The sequence below is a fragment of the Diabrotica undecimpunctata genome, chromosome 5, assembly GCF_040954645.1.
Source record: "Diabrotica undecimpunctata isolate CICGRU chromosome 5, icDiaUnde3, whole genome shotgun sequence".
NCBI lineage: Eukaryota > Metazoa > Arthropoda > Insecta > Coleoptera > Chrysomelidae > Diabrotica > Diabrotica undecimpunctata.
Genome location: NC_092807.1, coordinates 100393979 through 100411476, shown reverse-complemented (window position 1 = coordinate 100411476; position 17498 = coordinate 100393979). Strand labels below are relative to the sequence as shown.

General features: G+C 34.1%; 1 protein-coding gene across 7 annotated transcripts in view; it reads left to right on the top strand.

Moving 5' to 3' along the window:
- Nucleotides 1-17498, top strand: part of RhoGAP19D (Rho GTPase activating protein at 19D) — a 517193-nt gene that overhangs the window by 135308 nt on the left and 364387 nt on the right. Inside the window, exon 1 of one of the 7 annotated variants that reach the window (XM_072532353.1) lies at nucleotides 15554-15810. The exons of the other annotated variants lie outside the window; for them this stretch is intronic. The gene's annotated coding sequence lies outside the window, so the exon portion shown is untranslated. Of the gene's footprint in view, nucleotides 1-15553; nucleotides 15811-17498 lie in introns of those variants that run through there. 7 annotated transcript variants of the gene reach the window in all.

Here is a 17498-nt window from a genome sequence, read left to right as displayed (position 1 = left end):
ACATCCTGTATGTCCTACTCAGATTACTAGAGAACTTAGATTCACAGTCTCAGACCGGCACGATTGGTCATACTTGGAGTCAGGTGCTATTTTACTGTTGTACTGTTAAACCAAAATATAGAAGAGTCAAAGTATGGAGACGATATGGAGAAAGATATTCTTAGAGTAACATTGTTGGAAGCGCAAGCAATTCGATATCCCCAACCATTCCTGTTCCTCCCAACCACATATACGCAGTTTTAGACCTGCAACCTTAAGTCCTTCCTCTTCACTAGATTTTTCTAACCCTCCCTAACCAACCTAAGAACAGCAAACCACAAAAAGATAGATTGAAATGTTACCAAGATCTCCATAAAGCAGAAGACACAATATCAAAAAATATTGCCATAATAATCAATAGTTTGCACACGCGAGTACATTTTCAATAGGTAAAAAAAAAGGAAATATTCACAGTGGGTTGTAGTATAACGTGAACCAGTTTCGGGTCTACAATTTCAGTCCAACTTCAGGTCTCCGATAAAATTTTGCTTAGCCAATATCGGTACACGGTTTAAAAGTAAGAAAGAACGTAACAAAGGAAAGGTTGAAAGTAAATACCCTATTTGCTCGATTCTGCCAGGGCAGTGTTGATGGAGGAACCACATCTCTTGAATATTTCGAACCGAAGTACAAAGAGTGCTTTCAAAAACCAATATATACCGATCTCGCTATAAAATTCACTTGATACTTTATTGTGTCAGTCTTTCAGTCGGTACATCCTTAACAAGATTCGATGTTATCTTTTGGTAAAAATCTCGAATTGTTTGTTGGAGGAATAAAGGAAAAAGTCGACTTTATGATGCAGTTGTTGCAAACACACGACTAATAGTAGTATGAATTATCAAACGCAATAATATTAGTGTCAAATGTTATTTGAATGTGTGATATTTGTCTATTAGAAAGCCATGTTAGGTATAATTAGCGAACACCCACTTGAAACGAAGAATACATATAATAATATGCTCATAGTATAATGACTGTCTCGAGTCGATGTTTGAAAACCATCTAGAAGTACCAATAAAGCCGCATATCCAGTGTCGTTACAATTTGTTGAATTAGCTGAGATAATTATTATGAAGAGTAAATATAAATGAATACTGGAACACTGAAAATGGTTTCGTTAATTAAGAAAAAGTTTTTCTTTATCTCTCTTACCTATAATGTATCAGGTCTGGCATACAGGCCTGGTTGAAAAACTCCACCTTGCTGGATTTCCGACACCTTTTGTTAAACTAATCAATTCCTATCTCTCCCATCAGACGATCAGGATCAAAGTAGGTGATATCCTATCCACACCCGTCACTCCACAAGCTGGAGTGCCCCAGGGCTCAATTCTTGTTCCAATACTATACAGAGTCTACAATAGTGACATCCCCGCCCACAGCATAGATCGGAGACCCTTCTACTGTATGCTGATGCCACTGCTCTCCTCACCTCGGGATCACACAGAGAGCGTAGACAATTGTCTTCTTCTCCCTGACGACCTTAAGCTGATCTTCGCTACACCGTTAGCTTTAATGTCTTGAATGTTTCCAAGTTCTTTTTGGAACACACGTCATAATAAAGGTTGAAGAGAGGTGGTGACATGACTTACCCCTGGTGCACTTCTCTTGTTATGGGGACACTACTGGACAGGTTTTCGCCTATTTTGACTGAAGCTGTCTGCTTCCATCAATTTCTCTTTCTTTTGTCTAATTAGTCAGGTAATCATTTTATGTGTTTCCCTGTATTTACTTTCTTCTTTATTTTTATATAGTCTTCTTTCGTCCATTAATGATAAAATTTCCTGTGTCATCCATTCATTATTCACATGTTTTCCGTCATGTTGAAGTTTGTTTATCTGTGTTTCTTGCACTGTTTCTTATAGCTTTCCATGTATTCTCAACCTCAATGTATGTACTGTATTTTGTATGTTAATGTTTATCTTATTTGCTAGGTACCTCTTCGCGTATTTCATTATATTAAAGTAATGCTAAGTTTAGTCTTATTGTTTTCTTAGTTTTTATTTTATTTAATCCCATTTCTACCTTGCCAACAATTTGTTTGTGGCCAGCTTCAATTTTCGCCCCGGGATACGTTTTAATCCCTTTGATTCTGTTTCTGTATCGTTTTTATCTATCAATACGTAATGTATTTGATTCCATATGATTTCCTTTAGTGGGGACGAAACCCGGCTCTCGTCGTATTCGCACATTCATGTCACCTAGCACTATTTTAATGTCCAGATCAATTTTTTATTTGCAAAGTCGTCGTTATAAGTTCAGTCCTGCTAAGTTCTGAGGTTTCATTATGTCCGATCTTTACTAGCCTCATTAAATCTTGATCGATTTTATAGTCAATCTCGCTTTTTAAATCTTATCCATCTAATTGTCATTTTGTCTATAATGGCATCAGTCTATTGAATACAACCTATAAAATATACTCGAAATGAAGAGTATTGTCTGGAATACAAATATCATGAAGAAAACACAAACGAATAGGGGTACGGAATTTTCGCAAATAAAAAACATGAATTTCGCATTTACTTTTTTTATAATTACAAAATTTTGCATTTATTTTTAACTACGAGTAAAACAACAAAAAACATTAATTAAAAGCTAACATCGTTGTAATTTCGACATTCGACTCTTTAAGAGCGGTGCTTCGATCTGTCACTATATTATATTTGCTGAAGAATCGTTTTGCGTCTACGCTGTTCGTTGGACTCCAGATGCTCTGTAATGCTGCTTTAGCAAATTACGGAAAACTGCACTGTGTAGCAAGCAAAATATCCTTCACATTGGGATCTTCGTTATTTCTTATCGATTGAAGGATTAATCTATGAAAATGAGTATATCCATCTATGTACTCCAATTGTGTCATTGTTCTAAAAAAAGGAATTTTAGAAAATCTTTCTGAGAGTACACTTGGGTTCACAGTAAAACTCGCCGCTATACATGGCTTAAATAACTGTCCAATGTATAGGAAAGCCTCGTTTGTGACTTATGAAGTCATATGGAGAGTTAGTTTATGAAAGGCTTTGTCGTTTGCTTTCATAAGCATTTTCTTCAGTGTATCATCAATTTCTTCGTTTTCAGTGAGGAATCGAGATGTTTTTACATCAAAATAACCTTGGCGATGGTGTTCAAGTGACGATTTTAAGTCCTCTAATTTGTTCCATAAAAGATGGGCGAATGGATAACTTGCTCCTTCCAAATCGTCTATTAATTTCATTAATTTTGGACAGAACTTCGTGGTGAAGGTCATTTGAATTTCTAGTTTACGTCTGAAAATTTCATCGGCGTAATTGTCTTTGAGAAATTTAATACTGGAATTTTCATTCTCCCACACATCAAAAAAATTAAGTATGTGATTAAGATATTCACTTAGATACGACACTGCTGAGAACCAAGAGTTCTATCTAGTTACAACTGGTGCTGGATAAAGTTATGCTGGGAGATTTTGCACGTTTTCTTTCAAATAATTCAAGTAAGAGTTCTTGGCTGAAAAAGGCTGACTTGACCTTTGCCGTTTTCTTCTTCTTCTGGTTCCTATCCGTTTCGGATGTTGGAAATCATATTGGCAATCATGACCTTGCTCGCTGCGGCTCGAAATAGCTCCGTTGAGGTTTTCTTAAACCATATTCTTAAATTCCGCAGCCATGATATTCTCCTTCTACCGGGTCCCCGCTTACCTTTGACTTTACCTTGCACTATAGACTGCAACAGGGAGTAACGGTGCTGATTTCTCATAACGTGTCCCAGATATTGCAATTTTATGCCTTTGATCGTAAACACTATCTCTGGTTCCTTCTTCATTTTTTCTAGAACTTCCTTGTTCGTGATCCTTGCTGTCCATGATATTCTCAGCATTCTTCTATAAAGTCACATCTCAAATGCTTCAAGTTTTTTAATAGTGGTGTCTGTAAGCGTCCATGCCTCCGCGCCGTACAACAACACAGAGTCATTTAATGTATCTGTAATTGCCTGTGAACACGTTGATGCATTGGCAGTATCACGGAAGTTAACACTTGCTAAAAAACATTCTTGATGTTGTACAGAATCTATAGTTCTGAGGAGAATAGCAAAAACACATCTTCCTTGTCCATCCGAGGTTTCGTCTTCTACTATTACAATGGACTTGTCTTTTAGCTGTTGCTTTGTATTGGCTTTTTCAGACAGTCCACACCGTGGCACTACCTTTCTACTTAGTGTCCGCACATGGAAGAGCACCCGACCCCGGCACATATTTAGCAATATATTCACGCACAGCTGGATGATCCAATTTATGAAGTGGAATGTTGGCTTTCAGACACATACTAACTGTATCCTCCACAAAAGTATCATTTTCTTCTTTTGCTCGTTTCTGTCTCTCAAAGCCCCTAGCAATTGACATTTGTCGCTTAGGTCCTGAAGTAGATGCTATAGATTTTTTCTTACTAATGTGGTTAGTCGACTTCATATGTTTCTGCAGTGTGTCGTTTTTATCACCTTCCAAACGAGTATTACAATACTTACACATCACAATATTTGTGTCACACAGATATAGGCCATCTGTTGCAAATTCTTTGACTCGATCACCCAAAATTGTTTTAGGGCGTCCCATGTTAGGGGATACTTTAAGTAACTTTATTTTACTATGAAAACTTTTTTGATAGACTATGTTCTCACTCAGTAAAAACTGACGGAATGAGCACTGATTGTCCTGGTTGACTAATTTATATGTTTAGAAAATAAGAATTAGCCGACTTTTATCCCTAATTAGATTTTTACCAATACAAAAGACCGAAATGCAGATAACAACAGTCGGTTTATTTATGTTACTCAAAGAATCAACATTGAAAAATATCAATTCCTTATCTTATCTTTATCTATTTAATAATGAACACTGAAAGATCCTTCTGTTTCAACACGTGTTAATACAATAAACAATCATTTCAAAAATTACAATAGACAAACTTTCCGTAAAATCTTTCCATACCTTCGTAACTACCTTCTTATTTAGGAGTGAGTTGAGCACCTGCAGATATTTCGAGGAAATAAACAAAAACTTCATATTTCGCATTAATCGCATTTATGTTCAAAATTTCGCAGAAATTCGCATCTATTTCGTAAAAACGAAAATTCCGTATCCCTACAAACGAGATAAAACTACTAAAAAACATTGTATTGTTTTTTATGTATGTCACCAACAGTTTTTAATCTTAACTGCCATAACATATTAAGCCAGTAAACCAGTGAAGAAGGTGCTTTCAACATTTACAAAAATTACTGTTTCATGAAACTTGTCAAACATAGTGATATCTTTTCATAAAATATTTTGTTTTAAATATTATTGAAGTAAATCTGTGCCACGGCATTACGGTTTTACTAACCATAACCTTTTCTGCAAAACGGCATTGCTCAAATGCTTAAAACGTTGAAATAAGGTTGGGTTGGGGGTGCTCTGATAAACACCATTTCATTATTTTTATTTTCATAATATGTTTTTATGTTTTACGTTCTTATTTTTTATTTTTAACGTTCTGACATTGATTTTTTTTAATCTGGTATTTATTTTAATACGTTTTAATGATTTAAAGGTTTGTTATTAAGTAAAAAATATGGAGAATACTCTAGTATATATCCTGTATAACTTAAACTTTTAATTTTCCGACGAAAAAGAAATAGATTTGGTATGTTTCCGGAAGATTCAACCGTATAAAATTTGTAGCAGCTAAAGATTTTTAATACACATAAATTTTACAAGAAGAAAATTGAATGCCTCGTCGATTTCCGAAACAAATTACGCAATGCCATTACAATTTCAATTTAGTTTCGTTACGCAGCAAAAAATCCCGCTGTGCCTGATCTAGATTATATTGTTTCCCAATGCAGCCACCGCCACGGCAACACTTATTTTCAACTACTCGTATCTTTCAAATTAACAGAGCCATGTAATTTCTTAGTACCGTGCCAAGTCAATTCTTTGTAAAACAGCGTTAGGAAGTTTTCAAATACGATAAAAATTACAATGATTGTCTTTTAATAGCAATATTAAAGATGGAATGTATACTGGTATACATTTTATTGGGAGTTTGGTAATTAAATGCTAAGTGGCAGTAAAAACTAAAAAGGGCTCTTAAGTGTTTTGGACAGAATCATAATGCAAAAAATATCGGATGTCGATTTTTATTTTTGAATTACCAATACCTCATCGTCATATATACCTCTATCAGTCCGTCCCGTAATTTGAAACCTTTATGATAAACTGATCCTAAAAACACTGCAACCAATAATTGAACAACGAAACCTGATCCTATCTCACCAATTCGGATTTCAGAACAATTTTGGAAACATTTAGAAAAAAAAGACATGATTTTGGAATCAAATATGTAAAAAAAGTATTCGTTGCTAGCACGTGACGCCACGTTATCCACTTATAACAAGCTGCTACTCTACAATTAAATATTTTATCCTGTTTGGAGTTGTGGCATACGACTATGAGAATGTGCCAGCGAAAGTAACATATATATAATTCAACGTTTCCATAACAAGTTATTAGAGACTATCATGGATACTCTTTAACAAATTAGGAGCAGTAACAGACATAAAGAACCTGATCAGATGGTCGGTGATGTCACAAAAACAGAGAGTTTGTGTACACTTGTGAAAATAGGCAATGTTTAAGAAATCATAAAAACTGTTAAAATTAGAAAGATTCAATATCTGGGTCATATAATGAGGGGCGAGAAGTACGTATTACTTAGGTTAATTATGCAAGGGAAGAGAAACCCAGGACGACGTAAAATATCCTGGCTAAGAAATTTTGAGAGAGTGGTTCGGTGGCAGCTCATTAGATTATTTAGAAGCGCGGCCAATAAAATTAAAATAGCGATGATGATTTCCAACCTCCGATAGGAGAAGGAACCTGAAGAAAAAGAAGGCAATGTTTGATACGAACTAAAACCATAGTGTCAAGACTTTCAGTTAGAAAAGTTTAGGTAGATTGTTTATAAAGACGTTAGTAATTGTTCTATCAGCGATCAAATTGTAATTTTACTCTGAAAGTAGTATAAAAAAAAGCGTTAGATGTAACGCTAGAGGTTCCTCTACTACTATGCTTGTACACATAAGTAGAATCGGTCTAGTCTATCCACACCATCTTAACAACAAGCAGGCAAGAAACGAGCTTAATAAAACTTGAGGAGGGAACTCTTAGAACGTTGCTCTAAACCAAAATACCTTGGAATGAAATTAAATGTAGCAATTCTCTGCTACTAATCACTGCCGCAATACGTAATCAATTGTGTTACCTCGGCCATGGGGTATTGTCTTTCTGCGTCAGAAGACTTATGATATAGTGATATTAAGACTCCAATGTGGAAGCAATCACATACAGGTTGATAAGGCTAATCATGATTTGGTCAGAATAATTACGGAATATTTAAAACCAATCTCTTTGAATAAATTTACCTTCTAGTTTACATTGATTATTTACATGTTAAGATAAAAGTCCTATCGGAGATAGAAAGTAAGATGCCGACAACAGACCAAAACACCAATTGTTCGGTTAACCAAGGCAACCATCAAGAATAAAGTTTCGCAAAACTTCATGGATTGAAACCAGAACCAGACCTTCATAAATTGAACCACCAGAATCAATTAAAAACAGCTGTGAAAAACTGCTCACCAGTTGACGCTATGGCAGCATGGCATTTATTGTCGTATCCTTACCTCTAAACAGATTAAGAAAAATTATGCGCTATTTAAAAATAGTTTAAAAAGATGGAATTAAACAGAGGAAAGCAAATCTGAAAGAAGGCTGCGCACACCTAGGCTTTATCCTGACCAATGAAAGAGCCATTAATGTGGTGCAGGATTTAAACTCATAATTTAGAAACCTCATTTGATCCGGACACGGAAAGTAGGTAAGTAATCTCAATACAGGCTCAGTATTGACATTCCAGCGCCCTTACTGGCATGTGGAAGTTCTAATAATTGTTAACAATGCCATAAGATGCCTACAGACATTATGTCTTTTGAACTGTTATAAATGTCATTATAAACTAATGTGAGTAAGCTTAAATTCCAAGGGGTGTCCTAGCAGAATACTTTGAGGAGTTTAAAGACCTTGGAGGCGTCCTCAAAGTGTCTAGCCGTCTAGAGGGCGTTCATTCTTTAGGGCTCTACCATCTATCCTTCAATCTCCACCCTGAAGACAGCAAGTCCTCGCCTATATTCCTTAACGTGTCGCATTCAGTCACATTATCTACGCATCCAATCTCATTGCACAAGAATACCTGCCCTAGAGATTAAATAGTCATAGCCACCTTCCACGCGTGTTACTACAAAAAATCCATCAACCTCTGAAACCAGTCGTTTTTTTTTTATATATACCTCTGATCAGTGTTTTTATCCAATTAACAACCCAACCTGCCCCGGAGAAGCTCTCCTGATAATCCATAAGGATTCAGCAACGCAACACCGTCATCGTTCACTGTCACCGTCATTCTTTAATTTCAGCCTATAATACTAATAATTTGCTTTAAGGTTCATATTGTATATTATTACATATTTATAAAAATTCTTTGAACGTTATCTATTCACAGACTCAAATAAAAATATCTAGCTAATAATGCATTTTATGCATGCCGTGTCATCTTTATGATCTCTCGAGTTTTATCTCTCAACGCCACTGTACGTAATCTCTTAGAAATAATCCTATTGTAGAAAGTCGGTGAATAAAATCGTAATAATTCTCGAGACTACAATAACGAACGACTGTAAATTATGTACGCATGATCATTATTTATCTAAGAGTTTTTTACAGCCGTGTGTAGATGCAGAGTCGCTACAACGAAGATGATGCTTTATGCAAAAATGAAATGTATTGTAAATTATTAAACCGTAATCATTTTCTATTATGCATTTCTACAAATAATATGGATAGGTACATTTTAATGAAAATTGTCCTTAAAAGGCTTTAGTTCGAGCTTCTTTTATTAGCATTAGTTGGGATTAGTAATTTTTCAACTTTAAAGAGTCCAGTCAGAGATGTATTTTAAAGATGAAGAGTGCAGCTTTGGTATTTTATCCAATTTTTGTATTTTGCCGCACATGAAGTCAATTTCTTTAAATTGTCAAAATAAATAAATGTTGCGCGATTTTTGCCATTTTTTACGATTCTCATGAGATCTTAAAACCTATAACATGAAATTTCGATTTTGAATATTGGCAACAAATATTTGGCATTTTAAATATGCCTAAAAAACGCTGAATTTAAACTTTCACATTACAAACGATTACGGCACGGGAAATGCGGTATTGGTGTGAAATTGTAGCTGAAGTTGTATTGTTTCGAAAAACGTAGTTTTGTAATCGAAAAGAAGCAGTTTTAAACGATTTAGATAGTTTGATAGCATAGTTTGTAATGATAATGTTTAAATATAGCGTTTTTTAGGCATATTTTAAATGTGTCACATTTGTTGCCAAAACTCAAAACCGGAATTTCATGCTATAGGTTTTGAGGATTAAGCTCTACCAATGAAACTGACTTAATTTTTGCAAACATTGAGTACGAAAGCTGCACTGTTCACCTGTATTTTGATTTTTGTCGATAAAACACTCCCATCAAAAGATTCCCCTTCCTTCCCGAGGGTGAAAATTCTTTTGCTCAAAATTTGAAACAAATATTATTTCTAAACAAAATTTAAAACCCTCAGTATGGTGGAGATATGTAGATGATGTATTCTCAATATGGCCTCATGGATCAGAGTTGTTGGACACATTCCTAAATGATATAAACGATAAAGAAGAGACAATAACATTTACCATGGAAAATGAATATAATAACACATTACCTTTTCTGGATGTTTTAATCTCTAAGATACTGGATACGAAACTCAGGTGTATAGAAAACCAACACATACCAACAGATATTTAAATTTCAAATCAAATCACAATATTAATTATTAAATCCTTATACGATAGAGCCAAAATTACTTGTTCTAACGAAAATTCGTTCTTGGAGGAAAAACATTTGTTAACATCTGTTTTATTAAAAAATGATTATCCTTTATCGTTTATAAATAAGGAATTTTCAACAATCGATCGAATAGAACAAAACAACTTAGAACTAAATCCTACAGCATATGCAAGGAATAATACGAGAAAAATAACAATACCATACATAAAAGGATTATCGGAAAAGCTTAAAAGGATAGGAAATAAATTCAACATTTCAACAACATTCAAAACATCAAACACGTTGAGATCTATTTTGTCCAAAACCAAACCTAACAATGAACAAGAAAGGACAAAGAATTGCATTTATAAAATACCTTGTGAATGCGATCAGTTTTATTTAGGTGAAACATCAAGACCATTAAATGTTAGAATAAGTGAACATCAATCCTATATTAAAAATAGAGAATTTGATAGATCTCAAACATGTAAACACGCATGGGATAATGAACATAGGGTTCAATGGAATGATTCAAATATAGTCCTAAAAGAAACGGATGGTAAAAAGAGAAAAATCAAAGAAGCGGTTCTAATTATGCTAAATGAGACCAATTGTGTCGCGAATTCCTCGGCAGAATCTGGTTACCCATATTGAAAGAGGAAGTTATTAAAAGGAAAATACCAGTATTGGTAAGTCAGTAACATATAGAGAATACATCATTTATGTTTTTTAAATAACAAAAAATATAAAATCGGAATTTGGTGTTTATTGAAGGTAAACTAAATGCACGATCAAATACTTACCATGTCGGGATAGTATTATGAGGTTTTTTCCTGGGTTTTCCCTCATAATTTACTATGGAATCACTAACAGGAGAATTTTACTGTCATCATGGCATGTATTTGTTTTTTTAAAGACGAACTACATGTTATGATCTTTTCTGACGATATTCTCAAGTTAAAGTTGATTTCATGTAATCGAATGAACTATCTTATAAGTAAAGTCGTCCCAGAAACGCAGCTCAACAATATTGGCAATATCATTTTAAAGTCGTCTACTTTAAAATGTATAAGGTATGTCTGAATTGTCAATATAGATGAGTAGATAGAATAAAATTAAATTATTAGAAGAATTTTTCACCAAGTAACAAAAAACAAAATTTGTTTAATTTACTAATGTTTGTATTTTGAGAACGATTTCCGAAGTGGAAATTGAAACGTCAATAAACGTATTTTAACCTTTAATTGTGGCTTATTCCCATTTAAATAGTAATTAATGAATCACAAGAATCGGTAGATGCTATTATAGAATTTTTTCAGAAAGTCAATATTGTTTGAGCTATTTATGGTTGAAAACAGCGAATTTTCATTGAAAAAAGGCACGTTTTTTAACGGTTTTTTATAAATAACTCAAAAATATGCCTTTGATCGAAAAATGATGCAAAATGAAAATGAAGCTTATAAAAGAAAAATGAGATTAGTTTTTTACAAGATATTCTAAATACAATACAAAGTGAGATATGGTCGGTGAAAAGAGACCTTTTTTTTGCGAATATTTGGATTAATGTTTACAACGTTGAGTTGATTTTTTTGGGGAAATGATATTACAGTTTTTTATAGCCAATAAGAGTTAGTTACAATGAATACTACAAAAAGTCATTTACATGTAAACTAAGTAAGTTAGAGCTCGTAAAAGATAGACTCTTCTTTTTCATTAGATCCAAGAGTTTGACTGGTTTAAAAAAATTATTTTTGAAAAAAAGTTATACCTATTTCCATCGTTTATTTTGAAAATTTCTAAAAAAAATTTGTTTTCAAAATAACTTAAAAACTGTAATATACGCAAAGTAGGTACGCAAAAAATAATAGAGTACAAAAATGTAGCTATTTTTTAAATAAATATTCTTGTTTTTTATAAACTTCTTTTCCGTAAAAAATAATGGAAATATCACCGATTAAAATGTATGTCTTGGTGCGAAAGTCCCCTGTTTCTAGTGCTCCAAAGATTAATTTTTGAAAATTGAAGTGCAGTCTGACTTTCTAATTTAACGTAGCCCTTCATTGGATTTCAAATGACTGTATATACACAATGACTTATTGAAGAAAAACGAATGATATTTTTGGAAGATAATTTTCAAGCGTGAAAAATATACGTATTTTGGATCTCTCACATATTTAAGGTACGCATAATAGTTTTGTAGATGAATATCTCGACACCAATAAAGACATTTTCATTTCTGAAAATGATACGAGTCGTTTACCGTGTTTGGGAGGGCACGTTAACAGTATTTTTTACCTCTTTTAAATATTTTAAAGTAACTTTAGGCATATCTGGGTGAATTCAATAAGATGTTAATACATAAAAAGCTTAAATACGTGTTTTCCTATGTTTTCCACTTAGGGGTAATTTTAACCCCTTAAAAACAAAAACCACACTTCTACCATATATAACATTTGCTTGCAAAGGAGGGTAAGACAAGCTTAAATCCAAATTTTGAGCTAAATCTGACAGATTTGGGAGATAACACTATCCGGCTACTATTTTCCGCCCGAGTTATGGGCCTAATATCGAACTGTTAACGTCGAGTTGATACAAATTTTATTTAAAATTGATTTCGTAACTGACGAAAAGAAGCAGTGATGTGATAATCTCGTCCAACGTGTAATCCGAGAATGTAATTTTGACGACAAACATGCTCTGACCCTATCTCTAGCCCATTCTATCTCATTTTGGCATTAATTAGTGCTAGTATTAGACATCATAATGGATCTTAGGATAGTTTTATAGAATTACAAACTCATTGGGTACTGCTTTCTTAATGACGCGCTCACCACAGAGCCTCTCGACGAGGGACCGTATGCTATCCCAAGTACAATGAGTACCATATGAACGTGTCTTTCTTTATTCCAATACCTATCGAACTGCAGATACAAGCCCTAAGGTGTTACGTATGCTCTACTTTATTGTAAAAAAAGCATAGGTTCAAGAAGGATTTCCTGGCCAAGGAACCTTTTTTAGCCCAGTAGACGTTTAACGATCGGCTGCCTATAAAATAGTATTAGCTAAGATGAATCGGAGAATACTTAAGATCCCGTGGACTGACCGAGTCACAAATGAGAAGGTCCTCAGAAGAATGAATAAGAACCGAGAGGTACTCACCACCATCAAATCTCGAAAGTTACAATTCTTTGGACATATTATGCGAAAGGAATCCAGATATGTTCTCCTTCAAGCCATCCTGCAAGGAAAAATATTTGGAAAACGAGGTCCAGGAAGAAGAAGAACATCTTGGTTAAAGAACCTCAGAACCTGGTTCAATACAACATCTGTGCAGCTTTTCCGCGCTGCTGCAGATAAGATAAAGATTGCCATGATGATCGCCAACATTCGTAACGGATAGGCACATCAAAAAGAAGAAGCTACGATGATAACCATAATATATATAATAGTGACATCTCCCACCCAATGCACAGGTCACAACCTATTTTGCTATATACCGATGACACAAAATAGTGGGATGGTGCAACAGATGGAGGGTAACTCTAAACCCCACTAAAACTCGAGTAATCCTATTCAGATCTCCATACAGCAGAACGAATGAGGGAAACCGGAAACTAAAGACTCGAATACAATCCGTCGGTGTCTTATCTTAGGGTTCATTTTAATAAGTCTCTCAATTGAGACACTAATATTCAGCACACTATAGACAGAGTAAGGAAGATATCTAATCTCTTGAGCGCATTGTCCGGTAAAAGAGCTGGCACTAGCTCCAAAATACCTACCTACAAAACATTTATCAGACCTATCATCGAATATAAGGCGTGTGTCTATGCATCACTTAACGAACAAAAGTCCAAAAAATCTTCGCTAATGAGAGAAAGATCCTGTGGAAATGTATGAGAAAACTGACTATCTGTTGGCACTAATCTATCTACTTTTCAATGTGCATACTATTGAGAACCGAATTCATTCTCTCAGCAAGAGTTACGTACTACGCACAGTAAATAGTCCTTGACGGAACTTTGTCTGATCTCCACCAATCGTTGGGGAGAAAGCTTATTAAATTCCTTTTCCCGGCGGGTACAGTACCAAATATTTTAGGACTATGGACTATTAAAGAGATTCCTTTGATATATGTAAGCAGATTTCACGACGATGATTCTTTATGTGTTTGTTTGATCGGGTTGTACTCAGCGAGAAATAAAGCGTAATTAATCGATACTACACATTTAATAACTAGAGAATATTTACAAAAGCACTATTACTAATTAAAGAACTTGTTTTAACACATTGTTCATTATTGTATCGGTGTTTTTGAGGCGAGCGAATAAAGCGAAAACTTAATGAATTTTTTCACTGCATTTTAGAGAGTAAGAGATAGTTAGCGTATCGAGACCGCACACAGCCACACATTCCGGCTTGCAAGTTAAGAACACAAATCACATCTTTGATTCCTTTGACTTGAACCAATCTTTATCTAAAACTGTCGACAGGACGGCGTCAGTTATAACCCAATGTCAGGAATACCCCTGACCAGGAATCCCACGAAAAAGTTCCATTTTCTCCAGCCAAACTTTTACACTTGACTGGTAATGAACTTCCTGATGAGTATCATGACGTCCAAGAAGAACTCCCCATTAAATATCGAAGATAAAATAAGCTGCAAGCCAAAAATGCTAATCCAAGAGCCATTCCCAGAGAGTATCTGGTAAAAGCAGAAAAAAACAGCTTACCCCACTCCGCTTGCAGTATACTGCCACTTCACCTTTTTCTTACGTTGCTCTACCCTTTAAAACTCCTGCAAAAATGGTAGAGACACATCGCCTAAACGAGGTAACAACATTCAAGACGATGATAACCAACCTCCGATAGGGGGAGGAATCATAATAAGAAACATAAATGTAAATCTGAATAAAACAAATTAAGATATTAACATATTTTTTATTTGGTAAATATTAGTGAGACAGTTAATTGTATATCTAATAACTACCCATATTATATTTTACAACAATTTTTCATTATCCCTATCAATCAGCATAAAAACAACTAACAATAACATTTTTTAAATTTTCTTTTAAGGGGTATATATGTCCTATCTCTGTTCATATGTTTAGAAGTAAAAGAATATCTCTACATATGCATTGAGTTATTGTATAATTTAATGTAATTTATTATTTAAAATGCAAAAGGAAAAGAAATATATTAATAAAAAAATATTAAAATAGTAGATATTTTTAAAGGGCTATATGTAGATACTTTTGATTCTTACTTACTAAATGGATTATTTTATAAAAGAAGACACCTTTTTCTCCAGCATTTACCCATAAAATCAGATGTTCATTTCCCTCGTTAATTTCCTTTCTCGGTTCCTTTTCGCCAAATCAATTTAGCCTTGAGAGCTTCCAGAGAGGCCGAGACGCGCTGTCTGTCGCCTACCAAAGATCCAATTTGAGCAGGATTTAGGTTGTAATACCAATAAATAATATTGTTAACAACAATTTCAGCGAAAGCTGACAACACCGTGTCGACAGAGGGGGCTGTCGTTCTTCGCTGGTTCGTCATGAACCGAATCTTGGAGCGTGGAACGCAGTCTCGTTGGTATGTTGTGTTTGATGTAGTAGTGTACGTTCGCGCGGATGGTTTGAGAATTTAATCGCGATTTTGAATTTTCGTATTTGCGGTAAAGGTGATAAAACTTATGTTTTGGTGAGGTTTTTTATCTGTGTGTTTTCAGTTTGTTACGTATAGTGTATGGTTTGTGGCATGTTTGGACAAACATTTTAGCGACTTTATAAAGTAAAAATTATTACTTGCTCATAGTTTATACTTCCAGGATATAATATTAAGGTAAGACTGACTATATACCTCATATAGATGAATAAAATATTTGGGAAACTTTATTTTAGTCTTTGCATGACTAAAATAAAGTTATACTAATGGGTGGATCCTGCGACACAAGCGATTTATAGTATCTTCAGGAATATCATCGCAGGATTTTTGAATTCGGTCACGGGGATCAACTGGGCTACTTGGTGAGTGGGTAAATTTCTCATGCTGATCCTCTCGTTTGATTGGTGAAAAATCTGGAGAGTAACGAGGCTATGAAAGTAGAGCCATGTTGTTTTCTTGTAAGAATCCTGCGGTAACCACTGCTGTTTGACGAAGTGCGTTGTGTTGTTGAAAAAGAGGACGAATTCACAATAATGATATTTGATAATTTATCCATATTTAGAAGTATTCTATGATGTTGTCTGCTAATTTATGTTATCATATAACTTTCTTCTTATCGTATAATCTACACTTTTTCCTTATTGTTACAGAAAATGACGTTATAACAATTTTATGCTAATTTTCGTCTTATGATACAATCTTTCTAATTTGTAACATAGTGCTTGCTTGCTCAACGCGCCACCAATTGCCCGGTAGGACATATCTTTCCTTAAGTCAACCAGAGCAATGAAGTTTTCATCACTTTTTTCGGTGATATTGTTCCTGTGTACACATCAATATTGTTTCTCTCGGAAGCCAGCTTATTCTTTGAATTTTGTCCTTTTAGTTGCTTCTTTAACTTGTTTTTTAATATAATCGATAAAATCGGACGAATTCTACTTTTCACAGCATTTCCTCTATATCTATGGAGTTGTATTATTGTTTTTTATCAATATGAGTGCTATGTAGCTCTACTACGAAGCTCTAGCGAAAACACCTTTTCAGACGAAGAAAAAAACTTGTTAACATCTATTCGAATAAAAAAGGATGATGCATTGTCATGTATAAATAAGGAATTTAATAAAATACAAGAAATGAAACAACACAATATTAAAAAAGATTCTGAAACACTTTCAAAAAGAGATTCGAAGAGTACAATGCCATACATAGGAGGCTTATCAGGAAAATTAAAAAGGATAAAATACAATATTACAACATTCAGAAGAACCAATACACTGAGATCTATTTTGTCCAAAACCAATTCCAACACCACACAAGAAAAATGAAACAACTGTATTTATATAATACCTTGTGAATTGCTAACAATGAGCACAGAAAGATCAGAATTTGATATTAACGAGGGTATAGCAACATCAAGACTTTCAGCTCTAAAATTGTAAACATGGTTGATACCTCCAAGACCGAGGCCAAGTAATTTTGAACTGTCAAAATTGTTTTAACGCCAATTGAAATTCGCATTTATAGGTTACTCAAAAAAATTACAAAATAAAGAGCACATAAGTAATATGTCGTGTAGATCTGTTGATAGCTCCTACGCGAACAAAATTGATCATATATTAATTGAAAACACCAAGAAAACTGTATAAAATATAAATAAGAAGTTGTGGAGATTCGAATGGCGATACAGATAATTTTGTTGTAGCAAAAATGAAACTAAAAATGCCGAACCGAAACAAAAACCCCAAAGAAACGCATACTAAGTAATATTAAGTAATACGTTAAATGAAATAATGTATATAAAATAACTTGTTAAAATATGAAGAATGTTTCAATAAGGTAACATCATAGAACGGAAAAAAATCAAG